At 39.1% G+C, this 13,561-nt stretch overlaps 1 long non-coding RNA gene across 1 annotated transcript; it reads left to right on the top strand.

Annotated features, from left to right (window-relative positions):
- Positions 1–437: 437 nt before the first annotated feature.
- On the top strand, positions 438–4,075 carry LOC309341302. Its single transcript, XR_014156185.1, has 2 exons — positions 438–1,624; positions 3,381–4,075. It is a non-coding gene; the product is annotated as an uncharacterized lncRNA (long non-coding RNA).
- The last annotated feature ends 9,486 nt before the right edge of the window (positions 4,076–13,561 follow it).

Genomic DNA, 13,561 nt, shown 5'->3' with positions numbered 1-13,561 from the left:
CTTACTCCTGTCCACTTTTCCCTACCCCTTTTTTTCAGAGATTAAAAGTATATTTTATCAGTTAAGGCTAATTGCGCTCAACCTTGGTAAGTGTAAACCCCTACTGAGTAAGCATGCATAGGATTGGGCTGTCAGATTCTCAGACTGAAGGACAAGACCCAAGAGTGGACACTTAACAGGGGTGAAGTGGGAGGTGATCTACTGCTTTTAGGAGATAAGGAAGCAGTTAGCCTAGTCATGTTGTGTCATCCTGCTAATGGTGCAAGGATCTTCCTGGAACCTAGAATCCCCTGTGCACGTCAGCCTTTCTGCTATTCTGTCAGCAGCTTGGAAGCAAGGTCATTGCTCTGTGTCAGTTGTAAAACTCTTTGCCATGTTGCAGCATACATGAAAAAACAGTCAATTTTTAGTTCTGCATATGAATTCTGCATATGAAGTTTACATATGAAGACATGTGCAGTTGTTAATTTTGTGTATCTGTGACATAACTGGAGGAAAGAGAGGCAGGGGGAGGACTCTATGGATGTAATGCTCCTAGGCAACAGTGATTATGTACATGGACGGGATAGCTCAACCTTGACAGGTGCAACCTGTGTATTTCTTGGTGCAGTTCATAAATCTGTAGTTGTAAATCGCTGTAATAACAAGATAGTCATTACAATATTTTTTATGCCCCTATAGCATATTTATTCTGTGCTCAAAGACATTTCATTCTCCATAACCCTAACAACCTTGTAACGTAGGCCAGTGTTACTGTCTGCATGTTATAGATGGGATGGGGCTTACAGTGAAAGAGTGGCTTACATACGGCTGCCCAGTGAGTTCATGTGAAATTTTCCTTTCAGAAAATTTCCAGTATGGGAAAAGAAACTGAGAAGAGTTCGGGTGAATACAGTGAAAATCTGTCACTGCTACATAGTAATAACAAAGAATGGGGGAAATTCAATTGATCATAGAAAGTAAACACCATTATTTCTTTTAAATCAATGCAAATTAATCTTGTACCAGCTTGGCAGTATTTGTCCAGGACATTAGGTACTTTTTGTCTAGGGGAAACCCAGCTGAACTATATTTTCACTTCACATGACCTTTTATGAAAGGGGGAATTCCACTCCCTGAATTATTTCCTGTGTGTGTCATGTCATTCTGGCAGACAGCCAGATTTGGATTTTTTTCTTTTACAATGCTGAAGATTTGTTTGAAATGACATACAAAAAGATTGTCTGACTACTAAAAGTTTCTTTTTAATAAAATTCTGGACTCTCCCCAGTTTTCCCTTATCCCTTTGGTTTCACAATCATTTTTCTTCCTTCAGTATCTGACTTCATGGGGTTTTATATGCAACAGTGAAAAGTACCGTATATTTAAAATCTCTCATGCTAGGTGTGAATTATTGTTATTATTCCATTCCATACTTCCCCTTTATAGGGCCCAAGAGTGGGTTACAGTAATTTAAAAATGCAATATTTTAATTGCTGCTGCTGTTGTTGTTATTTACTTTTTTTACTATCCTTTAAAGTTTAATGCATCTGTAGGACAAGGATGTGGTTTGAGGCAAATCACCCATTTCTCAGCCCATATTGCCAGGAAGCCTAGGAGAGGGAAAAGAGAGTTTTGCTGCCATGTAGTGAACTTTAATCCTTCTGGCACAGTATCAGTCCTTATTGCCCCCCCCCATCCCATAAGGGAAATTTTGATCAACAATAAACCTTTTAATAGGATCACTGTAAAATATCAAAATGAGAAATCCAGTAAAATAGAAAAAGCAATCTTGTGAGTAGATATTTTAGACAAAATTTCTTTCTGCATGTAAGATTTGGGGAAAATTCCATGACAGAGCTCAATATAGGTAAATGATAATAATTGTGTATTTTTTAAATCATTAAATAAGGGACATTTTTAAAAGTCAATGATTCTGTATAGATAATTAAAACCACAATGTAATTTTCTGTATAAATATGTGACTATTAATCTGACACTGATACTTGAGGCCAAATCCCATATCTCTTTAAAATACAGACAGTAGGTTTGCCCAACTCAGATGTACCTAAGACATGACTTAAACACTCTTTCATAGATAATGAAGTAACAGATTTCAAGTGTCTAGCCAATGCACTATTTGTAGATTCAAAGGTTTAGAATAAGTGACCTTTCAAAAATTTGATGAGCTTCTTCAGTATTGCCTAATAACGATTTTTGTAAATAATTTACTTCGTAGTACACTATTGTAACTGTACCTAAGCCTAAGTACAGCTAACCAACCTGGTACCTAGTGCAGCTCTTTCAAGAGTGGTGTAACATGGTCACAGTTAGGTGCCTCAGTCAGTAGAATAGCTGTTGCATTCTGCACTAGCTGCAGCTTCTAGGACAGCCCCACAGGGTAATCTAGTCCGGAGGTGACCAGTGCATTTCTGTCCAGGGATGATTATAGTTGTGTATCAAACCAGCCAAGTATGGTAGAAAATGCTCCTTGCCACTGAGGCCACCTTAACGTCCAGTGGCAATGATGGGTCCAGGAGCACCCCCACACTATGTACTTGCTCCTTTAGAGAGAATTGCAGCCCCATTTCTGAAGGAATTACCTAATTCCTGGAAAGAGAACCACAACCCACAGGACCTCCATCTTTTTGGGATTTAGTCTTCCATTGCATCCAGGCTCTGGTCCAGAACTTGTACAACCTCACCTCACTCAGATGGAAGAGAGAAATAGAGCTGAGTGTCATCAGTATATCAATGGCACCGTGTTCTAATTCCTATAATGGTCCCTCCTAGCAGTTTCATATAGATGTTAAACACCATTGGGGACAAAATGACATTTTGTGATACCCTATAGTGTAACTGCCAGGGGCCTGACATAGACTTACCCAACGCCACTCTGGAACTGACCCAGTGGGTAGGAGAGGAACAAATGTATAACAGTGCATTCCTCCAGCTACCAACTCATGGAGTCAGTCCAGTATTAGCCCATGGTCAATGGTATCAAAAGCTAAAAGCTGCTAAGGGAGCAAGCAAGAGCAACAGGGTCACACATGGTGCTGTACAGAAAAGGAGGAAACAAAGGAAAAGGAAATGGAACTTTTAACGTCATTGCTGTGAGTTCCAGTTAAATGACTAGCAGAAAACCGTACACTCTACATTTCTTGCTAGGAAGCAGCTTTGTCATTTTATTTATTTGAAATATTTATAAACTCAACATATAGCAGTGTACAACAACAAGAAAATATAAGGCAAAACAAACTATTTCCAAGGAGGAATTTGATACTATCTGCACACTCATTCATCCTTTTGAGAAAGCTTGCAGAAATAGAACTTTTAGCATCCAGTGGAAGGTCTACTGTGTTGGAGATTGTCTAATTTCAAAATGCTCTGTGTTTCACAAGGCAGGTGCCACTGAACTGAAGGAGCAACCATCATGGATTGAACCTCTGGCACGGCACCACAAGGAAGACCTCCTTATATGACCACGGTAAATAGGCAGGTATAAAAGGGATAAAGTAACCTCTCACATTCTGGTCCCAAGTTATGTAGGGCTTTATACACTAGCAGTAAGACCTTACATTTAGCTCAGTAACATAGTGGCAGTTGGTGAAGTTTAGTGCTGATGTTATGTGTTGACAGAAAGCAACCCTGGCTGCAGGGGCAGCCCAAGACCTCACTCATTCATTTCACAAAATCACTAAGAAGGTGCCTGCATATTTTGCCCCCATTTCTTTCTTCCTAGGAAAGTTAGACACTTTAAAAAAATGAAAGCTCAGAGTCCGGAGCACCTGCCCTGGGTCACTAATGCAAGTCTTCATGGGTGTCAAGATGGCAACCCCTGCATTAAAATGATGTTTTCATTCTCTTTGATTAGTCATTGATTGCTTCAGATGTCTTGTAAAGACTTACTGCTTTTTGCCCAGACTACCTAACTCATAAGATTTGGCCCTGTTGTTACTGATTTTATCTTCATTACTGATCTTTATGGTGTATATTTTTTAAAATGTTGCATTTTTTGTTTACCATGTAGAATTTTTTTTAATATTAAGCAGTTTGGAAATGCTTTTAAATAAATAAATAATCTATATTTACTCTCTGTGCCAGTTTTGGTCTGTGGTTTACTCATTCGGTCTCATCTTTTTTTTTTTTTAAATATTTTTATTAGTTTTACAGAATAATAAAGAACAAAGAATAAAATACAAAAATTTCATAAATCATATTTCTTTTACAGAATCTTTTGGACTTCCCCACATCTTCCCGAATCTGCATTATTTATAATACTAACTTCAGCATTTTGTTATCTTATTTCGTCGCTTATTGTATCTTTCATTTTGTCATATTACCCATTTCAATGTATTTGTAACCCAATATTCATAATACAAAGTCTTCAGCTATTTATTATCTTATTTCATTACTTATTGTATCTTTCAGTTCATTATTGTATCTTTCAATTCTTTACTTATTGTATCTTTCAATTTCATGTTACCAAAGTCAAAGTTATTGTAACCATGGTCTTATATATTATAATTAAAACATAATGCAATAAAATTTTTTCTTAATTTCACCTCTCTTTTCTTGTGCCTTAATTTTCATTTCACCTAATTACCATTGCTGGGGCTAATATTTCCTAAAAAGTGCATTTTCTTAACATTCATACAGCTTATAATATTTTTGTAAATAGTCCTTAAATTTTTTCCAGTCCTCTTCCATTTTTTCTTCTCCCAAGTCTCGGATTCTGCCAGTCATTTCCGCCAGTTCCATATAGTCCATCAACTGCGTCTGCCATTCCTCCAGTGTGGGTAAATCTTGTGTCTTCCAACACTTTGCGATGAGAATTCTTGCTGCTGTTGTAGCATACATAAAAAAAGTTCTATCCTTCTTTAACACATTCTGGTCTACAATGCCCAGAAGGAAGGCCTCCGGTTTCTTAGGCAAGGTATATCTAAATACCTTTTTTAACTCATTATAGATCATTTCCCAAAAGGCCTTCACTTTCGGACATGTCCACCAGAGATGAAAGAACGTCCCTTCCGCCTCTTTACACTTCCAGCATTTATTATCAGACAGGTGATATATCTTAGCCAGCTTGACTGGGGTCATGTACCACCGGTATATCATTTTCATAATATTTTCTTTCAGGGCACTACATGCCGTGAATTTCAATCCGGTGGTCCATAACCTTTCCCAGTCCTCAAACATAATGTTATGTCCAATATCCTGTGCCCACTTTATCATGGCGGATTTGACTGTCTCATCCTGTGTATTCCATTTAAGCAGCAAGTTATACATTCTTGATAGTAATTTGTCTTTAGGTTCTAACAATTCTGTCTCTAATTTCGATTTTTCCACCTGAAACCCAACCTTTTTATCTGTTTTAAAAACTTCCCGAATTTGAGCATAATGCAACCAATCTCGCACCTTGCTTTTTACATTTTCAAAACTCTGCAGCTTCCAATTGTCACCATCTTTTTCAATTAATTCCCAATATTTTGGCCAGTAGGCCTCCATGTTAAGTCTCTTACGTGCCTTGGCCTCTGCCGGTGAAAGCCACCTTGGTGTTTTGCTCTCCAATAAGTCTTTATATTTTGTCCAGACCATAAAAATTGCTCTTCTAACAATATGATTTTTGAACATTTTATGAACTTTAACCTTGTCGTACCACAAATACGCATGCCACCCAAAAGCGTTATCAAACCCTTCCAGATCTAGGACATCAGTGTTCTCTAACAAAAGCCAATCTTTCATCCAGCAGAAGGCTGTAGATTCATAATATAACCTCAAGTCTGGCAGGGCAAATCCCCCCCTTTCTTTCGCATCTGTTAGTATTTTAAACTTAATTCGGGGCTTTTTGCCCTGCCAAACGAACTTAGAGATATCCTTCTGCCACTTTCCAAAACATACCACTTTGTCCACAATCTGCAGGGTCTGAAACAAGAATAACATTTTCGGCAAAACATTCATCTTTATAGCTGCTATTCGGCCTAACAAGGAAAGTTTTAGTCTTGTCCAAATTTCCAAATCCCTTTTGATTTCTGACCAACATTTCTCATAGTTGTCCTTAAACAAATTCAAGTTTTTAGAAGTCAGGTACACCCCTAGGTATTTTACCTTTTTAACCACATTTAATCCTGTCTCTTTCAAAAACTCATCTGCTTCTGTAGACGTTAGGTTCTTTGCTAAGACCTTAGTCTTTTGCTTGTTCAACTTAAATCCCGCCACCCGACCATAATCGGAAATTAAATCCAAAACTCTTTTTGTACTAGAAACTGGCTCCTGTAATGTTAATACCAAATCATCTGCAAACGCTTTCAGTTTGTATTGTTTCACTCCGACCCCAATGCCCCGAACTGACCGGTCCCTTCTGATCATATTCAAAAGCACCTCCAGGACCGAGATAAACAATAATGGGGATAGAGGGCACCCTTGTCGTGTCCCTTTTTCAATATTGAATTCCTCCGTCACCACATTGTTTACTATCAATTTAGCTTTTTGATCTGAATATATTGCATCTATACCATTTTCAAACCCCCGTCCCACTCCCATCCCTTCCAAATTTTTCTTCATGAACATCCAAGAAATATTGTCAAAGGCTTTCTCCGCATCAATAAAAATTAGAACCGCTCTAGTATTAATATTTGTTTGTAAGAGTTCCAGAATGTCAATAATGTTTCTCGTATTGTCAAACAAATGCCTACCCGGGAGAAAGCCTGCTTGATCTTTGTGAATCACCTCGTTCAGTACTTTTTTAAATCTATTTGCCAAAATATCTGCAAAAATTTTGTAATCCACATTTAGGAGTGAGATGGGACGGTAGTTCTTAAGTTGAGTCTTTTCAGTTTCTGTTTTAGGAATCAATGTGATGAAGGCTTCTTTCCACGTTTCTGGTGCCTTCTTACCCTCCATGATCTGGTTACATACCTCCATCAAGGGTTGTATCAAATAGTCTTTCAAAACCTTATAATATTTGGAGGTAAGTCCGTCAGGGCCTGGAGATTTGCCTAATTGGAGATTCTGTATGGCACTCTCGATTTCCTGCTGTGAAACTTTAACATTCAGGGTTGTTCTCATTTCCTGGGAAATTTTTTGTAATCCGTTAGTTTGGATAAATTGATCTATCTCAGATTCTTTCTGCGGCCCTTGTGCATAAAGATCTTTGAAATATCTCTGGAAACATTTCCTAATTTCTTCAGGCTTCTGAACCATTCTTCCTTCAATCTCTAGATTTGTAACTGTATTTAGTTTTTGTCTTTTTTTCAACTGCCATGCTAGCAGTTTCCCACACTTGTTTGCTGACTCGAAAGATCTTTGTCTCATTTGTTTAATTTTCCACTCCACTTCTTGGTTTATCAATTTCATATATTGGGCCTGGAAAAATTTCACTTCTCTCAGCACTTCCTTAGACTTGGGCCTGGATCTTAATTTCCTTTCACCCTCACTTATTCTCTCCAATATCTTCTGCTTCTTTTCATTCCAGAGTCTTTTCTTTACAGTGTTTTGTTGTATGAGAAACCCTCTCATCACCGCTTTACTTGCGTCCCAGATTGTTCTTTTTTCCACCGTAGTGTTTAAGTTTATCTCAAAATAATCTTTTAAAGTTTTTTGGGCCTTCTTCACAATCTCCTGATCTCTGAATAAAGTGTCATTCATTTTCCATCGGAAGGATCCGGTTATGTTTAGTCTCAATTCCATTTTCAAAGCATTATGGTCGGAGCAAGTTTTTGGGCAGATTTCCACTTTTCTAGTTTTAGGTGCCAGTCCTTTAGTTATCCATATTTGGTCGATTCGTGTCCATGACTGATGAGCTTCAGAGAAGAAAGTTCCTTCTTTTCCTAGGGGGTTCTTGACTCTCCATATATCAATCAAATCCATATTGTCTGTCATTTCAAAAAAAATTTTAGGTAGTCTGCCTTCTTTTGTTATATTTACACTCTGCGACTTATCCATATTTACAGAGACAACCCCATTCATATCTCCCAACATAATGATGTTGTTATAGTCTAGATAGTCCAGTAAAGTCTCATGCAGCTTCTTAAAGAATTCCGATTTTCCATCATTTGGTGCATAGATTCCTAATATCAAAAATTTTTCTCCATGTGTATAAATTTCAATAGCCAAAATTCTGCCTTGTTCATCTTTGAATAGAAATTTCGGTGACAGGCTCTCCTTTGCATAAATCACTACTCCTCTTTTCTTAACTCTGTCCGAAGAAATAAATTCTTGGCCTAACCTTTTATTAATTAGCACTTTCCGATGAAGCCTTGTCACATGTGTTTCTTGCAGGCAGATAATGTCCAATTGTTCTTTCTTCAATATATGAAATACTTTCCTTCTTTTTTCTGGAGAATTTCCGCCATTTATATTCCAACTAAGAAGTTGCAGAGACATCCTGAATCAATTTATGGGCCTTACAATGGGGTGTCTAGATCACCCGTTCCCGGCGGTGGCAGTGATGGTCCAGCTCCAGGCTGTTTGGTTTCTGGTGGTGGGGGTGGCCAAGTCGCAACTGCTCCTTTCTGGAGGTCTTCCCCGTTGTCGTAAAGAAACTTCTGCTGGTCCTCTGGTGTTCTGATTCTTATTTTCCTTCCTTTATAGCTGAATGATAGTCCTTGCGGGAACTCCCACCTATAAGGGATTGTGTTGTTTCTCAACAGCTTTGCCAATTCTAAGTATGAGGCTCTAAGATCCAATAACAATTTGGGTATGTCTCTGTAAATTTCAGCCTTTTTACCTTCTATCTCTAGGGATTTTTTGAAATGTAGGCCTAGTATCTTGTCTCTTTCTTCTCTTGATCTCAAAATAACCAAACAGTCTCTGGACTTGTCTTTCTTCACCGATCTGCCCAATCTAAATGCAGTCACAATTTTAAAGTCTTTATCTTCTTCTATTCCCCAAAATTTGGAGAATAAAAGTGTCAAAAATCCCTCCAAATTACCTTCCTCCAATTCTGGGACAGCTCTCAACCTAAGGTTATTCTCCTTGTTTCTCAATTCCACCATCGACAGGTAAGCCTGTTGTTCCCCTACCTGTCTTTGCAGGGGCTTGATTTCACCTTTAATCTCATCAACTTTTTTGCTTGCTTGCTCCGCTTTTTGATAGGCTTCCACAGCTAATTTATGGTTTTCAGCTGTAGCTCCTTGTAGATTCTCAATTGCCTGTGTATTCTGGGAGACCTTTTCAGATAATGCACCAATAGTAGTTGTTGCTTGGTCTATTTTTAGTGATTGATTGTCCACTTTTTGATTTAAAATTGCTAATTGTTCTAAAATTTGTTTCAAAACTGTGTCAGATCCTCCTGTTGCCATGTCCTCTTCAGCAGGCTGTTCAGCCTCCACCTCCTGTGCTGTCAGGACGGTTGGAACAGATGATCTACGATGATGAGCTAAAGTTGTTTGGACAAGTTGCACAGGCTTCCTTTCTTTTTCTTTCTCTTTTTCTCTTTCTTTAGCTTTGGCTGCTCTTGTTTTCCCTGTGCCACTCATTCCACACCTGCCTCTTGTTCAAGGTCAAATTTTCCTTTATTCCATGAGAAAGCAAGTCCAGAGTACAAACAATTAAACCACAAAAATTCCAAACAAAGTATGTTTCCCAGGCCTCTGTAACTCCACAATCCTCTAGGGGGAGTATCTTAAAGTTTCAGGGAAGGAGAGGATTTTTCCGCCATTTAAAGTTTCTATAATCTCTTTTTTTTAATTTGTAATTCCAAGACAATAAGGAAGGTTCGCAGAGTCCTCTACTTTTTAGGCTAAAACCGCTAGGAGCCAGATTGGTAATTGCAACAGTGTTTTAAAGTCTCAATATATGTAGCAGCTTAAAATCTTGTTACTATAGTCCGCAGTTTGACAGCTCAGTTACGACTGACAGCCCGACGACTTGCGTTCTTGAAACAAAGTCCCAAATACAAGTCCCATAGGCAGAAATAAAGTCTCTCTTGGTCTTTTAAATAAGAAGACTGCAAATTCTGTAAATGCACAATAGTTCCACTTTACAAAGCTCCCATTAAGCGCCTCAGCGCTCCTCTGTGCCTTTGCTTTGATCTTGTAAGCAGTGTCGGGAGACGGACTTCCTTTTACTCGTCACCCGTTTTCAAACCCGAGAAAAGATATTTTAAGTCCAAATTGTAGTTCACTTTACTCACGGGTATGTTACTTGCCAAATTGATGTTCACAGGAAGAAAGGTCGGCGCTCATCAGCAGCAGCTGCGCGGCTTCGCCTCCCGCAGAAAGAGCGATGAACTCACAGCGCCGCTCCCCCTTTCGCGCTCCGGAGCCCCTTACGGGGTCCCTTCCACACTTCTGGGGGAGTTCCCGGCGCCCGCCGAGTCCCACGGCCACGGGCTCCCTCTGCCCGTGGTTTTTTCTAACGGGTCGTCGCTATGCCGCAGCGAACGACCCTTTCCTGCGGAGCCCCTCTTCAGACAGTGAAGAGGACCGCCATCGCCGTTTCGCGCCGCCTCCGGAAGTGTCCCTCATTCGGTCTCATCTTTGTGCATATGTTTTTTTTGTTTTAAAATTTCATTTAAATAAAACAATGAATATAATAAAGACATAACAAATACAATAAACAAGCAAACATGCCAGTCCATATGCCTAGAATAGCCACCTTTCAGGTATGTTTGGTCCAGCCTTCCAAAATCCAGTGTTGCTTTCATGTTACCTGTATAACAATTGCCTATCCTTATCTGTGGTCTCTGTACCTGTGCAGAGTAGGCTTAAAAAAATTCTAGAGTTTTATCCAGGAAATAGATGCCTCAAATAGCTGTCCTTATTCTTTTAAAAACACACACACACACACACACACACACACACACACACACACGTGATTCTAATCCATACTGTTGCAGATAACAATTTTAAAGCATGCTTGTAATGTTTCTAAGAAATGACCTCTGGGTAGGAATTCTAGGGAGTCAGTTATTTTGCCTTTTCACTTTTTGAATTTCTTTTCAGGGTGTAATTTGTGCCACAGCAAACAAAAGATTAGAGATAGAACTGTTTATTCCTGGGGTGTAGTTCTGAAAAATGTAAAGCAATATTAAGTGATTTAGGCTGTAGCCATGGGCCTTCTTCCTAATACAGTAGCATTAAGGCACATGACAAATGGGAAAGCATCATACAAATTTGCATAAAGACTCCATGGTTGTGCATTAGCCATTCTCACTGGTTGCAGAAGGGGAGACAGGGATACCATAATGATTAGTCAGCTCCACATAGTCTCACAAGTATTTGCTGCCCACCCAAAAGGTCATTAGATGCAGATTTAGGAATTTTTCCATTATATGTCTTGCAGTGCAGGTCAAATCCTCCCACACAAATGAACCCCAGGCACAATTTTTACATTGTTTTCTGCTTCTCCAACTGGTGGTGGGGAAATTCTTGTGGATAAATATTAAGTAATAATAAAGAAACTGGAAATGAATAATGTGTGTTTTGAGTTTCCTGAGATGACTAAACATTCATGTTTATGTTAAGAAATGACCCTCAAATTTAAAATAATTCAGAAATATAAAATAATAATGCACTAAGATTTTTTGCCAAAGTGATGGTCCCTCTAGACTAAATGTCCATTTATTCCTTCTCTCTGTTTCCTGCTACTTAACAAATTCCTGATCCACAAGATGATCTCTCTTCATATCCCTTAACTGCTAAGCTTACTCAGGAGTCCTTGATAAGGACCAAGTACACTGGGTCAGCTGAATCATGTCTATTTATATGCTTGTTAACACTTTAAAAGAACTTGTAATAGGTTTGGGAGATAGGCTTGCTTTTGCAGAAACCATGCCTGTTCTGCTTCAACAATATTTCTTTTTTTACTTGTTTAGTTATTTTATCTTTAAATACATGTTCCACCCATTTTCTCTAGACGGACGTTAAGCTAACCTGTAATTTCCAGGATCCCCAAATAGATCTCTTTTAAAAAGGGGATGCAAGTGGCGCTGTGGTCTAAACCACTGAGCCTCTTGGGCTTGCTGATTGGAAGGTTGACAGTTCGAATCCATGTGACAGGGCGAGCTCTCCTTGCTCTGTCCCAGCTTCTGCCAACCTAGCAGTTCAAAAGCATACCAGTGCAAGTAAATGAATAGGTACTGCTGCAGCAGGAAGGTAAATGGCATTTCCGTGTGCTCATCATGGCACCAGTAGCAGTTTAGTCATTCTGGCCACATGACTCGGAAAGGTGTCTGTGGACAAATGCCAGCTCCCTCAGCCTGAAAAGTGAGATGAGAACTGCACCCCATAGTTGCCTTTGACGGAACTTAACTGTCCAGTGGTCCTTTATCTTACATTTGTTACCCTTTTTGAAAATTGGTATTGCTTTGGCTACTTTCCAGTTCTCTAGTAGGGAGGCTGATCTGGGAGAGGAGTTACATATTTTCGTTAACAGTTCTTTGATAATTTTTGGGTTGATGCCATCTAAACCTGGCGATTTCTCAGTTTTTATTTTGTCTGTTAGGCCTAGAGCTTCATCTCTTGTGACTACACTGCCTCAGTTCCTCAGATTCCCCTCCTGCAAAAATTAATTCACTTAGTTGTGAAGACAGATGCAAAGAATTCGTTAAGCTTCTCCGCAATCTCCTTTAGCACAGGTTTGACTCCCTTATCATCCAAAGGTCCAACTATCTCCTTAGACTGTCTCCTCCTTTTTGTTTGCATCCGTCTGTCAAGAGAGAGACAATGGAGTGCGCTTCTAGAAGTGAAGTCAGACCACTGCATTAACAGCACCAAACTGACGTCCCTGGGGTCCAAAGGAAAACAGAGCAATACATTTCGTACTAGCTTGGTTGCAGGAGTTGCAGGAAGGAGGTTTGCAAGGTGCCATCCAACTGTCTTAAGGACTCCACTCTGGATTTGTGTAGGGTTTACTTCTTAGCCTTTTCTTGTGAAGATATCCCACAAAACGGTGGAGGGGAAGGTCTCCTGCTACTAGCATATTTAATGAACATCTTGTTGCTGGTCTTAATGTGGTTCTGCTCTCTTTTTTAAAAGAAGATGTATAGGACCAGTCTTTTTTAAAAACAACTACAGTATATGCCATGGGGAAAATTAACACCTTCAGACAAAGAGGGATATTTATTTAGGTTTATTCATAGGGAGTTGGGCAAATACATCCTTACCTGGGTTTAACCTGACAACATTATTGTGAGGAAATGTAAACTGTGGGGTCTACTTTGGTCTATGTTGTGAGCCTGAGCTTGGGTCTCCTTGGCATACTGTAGCTTTCATGATGACAAATAAAGGTGATAATGGCTGCTAAAGCTTTCTCTGGACTTTTTGATGAGCAAACTCTGACTTGGCCAAAAAATAAATTTGACTAAGTGGAAATTATTTGGTCTACTGTCTCCTCCCTCATCAAAGCTGATGAGTATATTTTTAGTGAACTTTTGTGAAGCATATCAATTGCAGCCTTCTCCATTTTAACAGTTTCCTTACATTTTAAGAGCAATGCAAACTGTCCCTGCAGCTTAAACACATTTGTAGGTGGTTTTTGTTCAACAGTGAATAGGTTTCCTTAATTGAAAAAAAATATTATTTTCCTGTCAATTTTTATTTTTATCATGCAGGAAATGTATGACAAACATAAGGCAGAT

The sequence above is a fragment of the Podarcis erhardii genome (genome assembly GCF_964252035.2).
Source record: "Podarcis erhardii genome assembly, chromosome: 4".
NCBI lineage: Eukaryota > Metazoa > Chordata > Lepidosauria > Squamata > Lacertidae > Podarcis > Podarcis erhardii.
The sequence above is the reverse complement of the archived record's forward strand: the minus strand, read 5'-3'. Positions and strand labels throughout refer to the sequence as shown.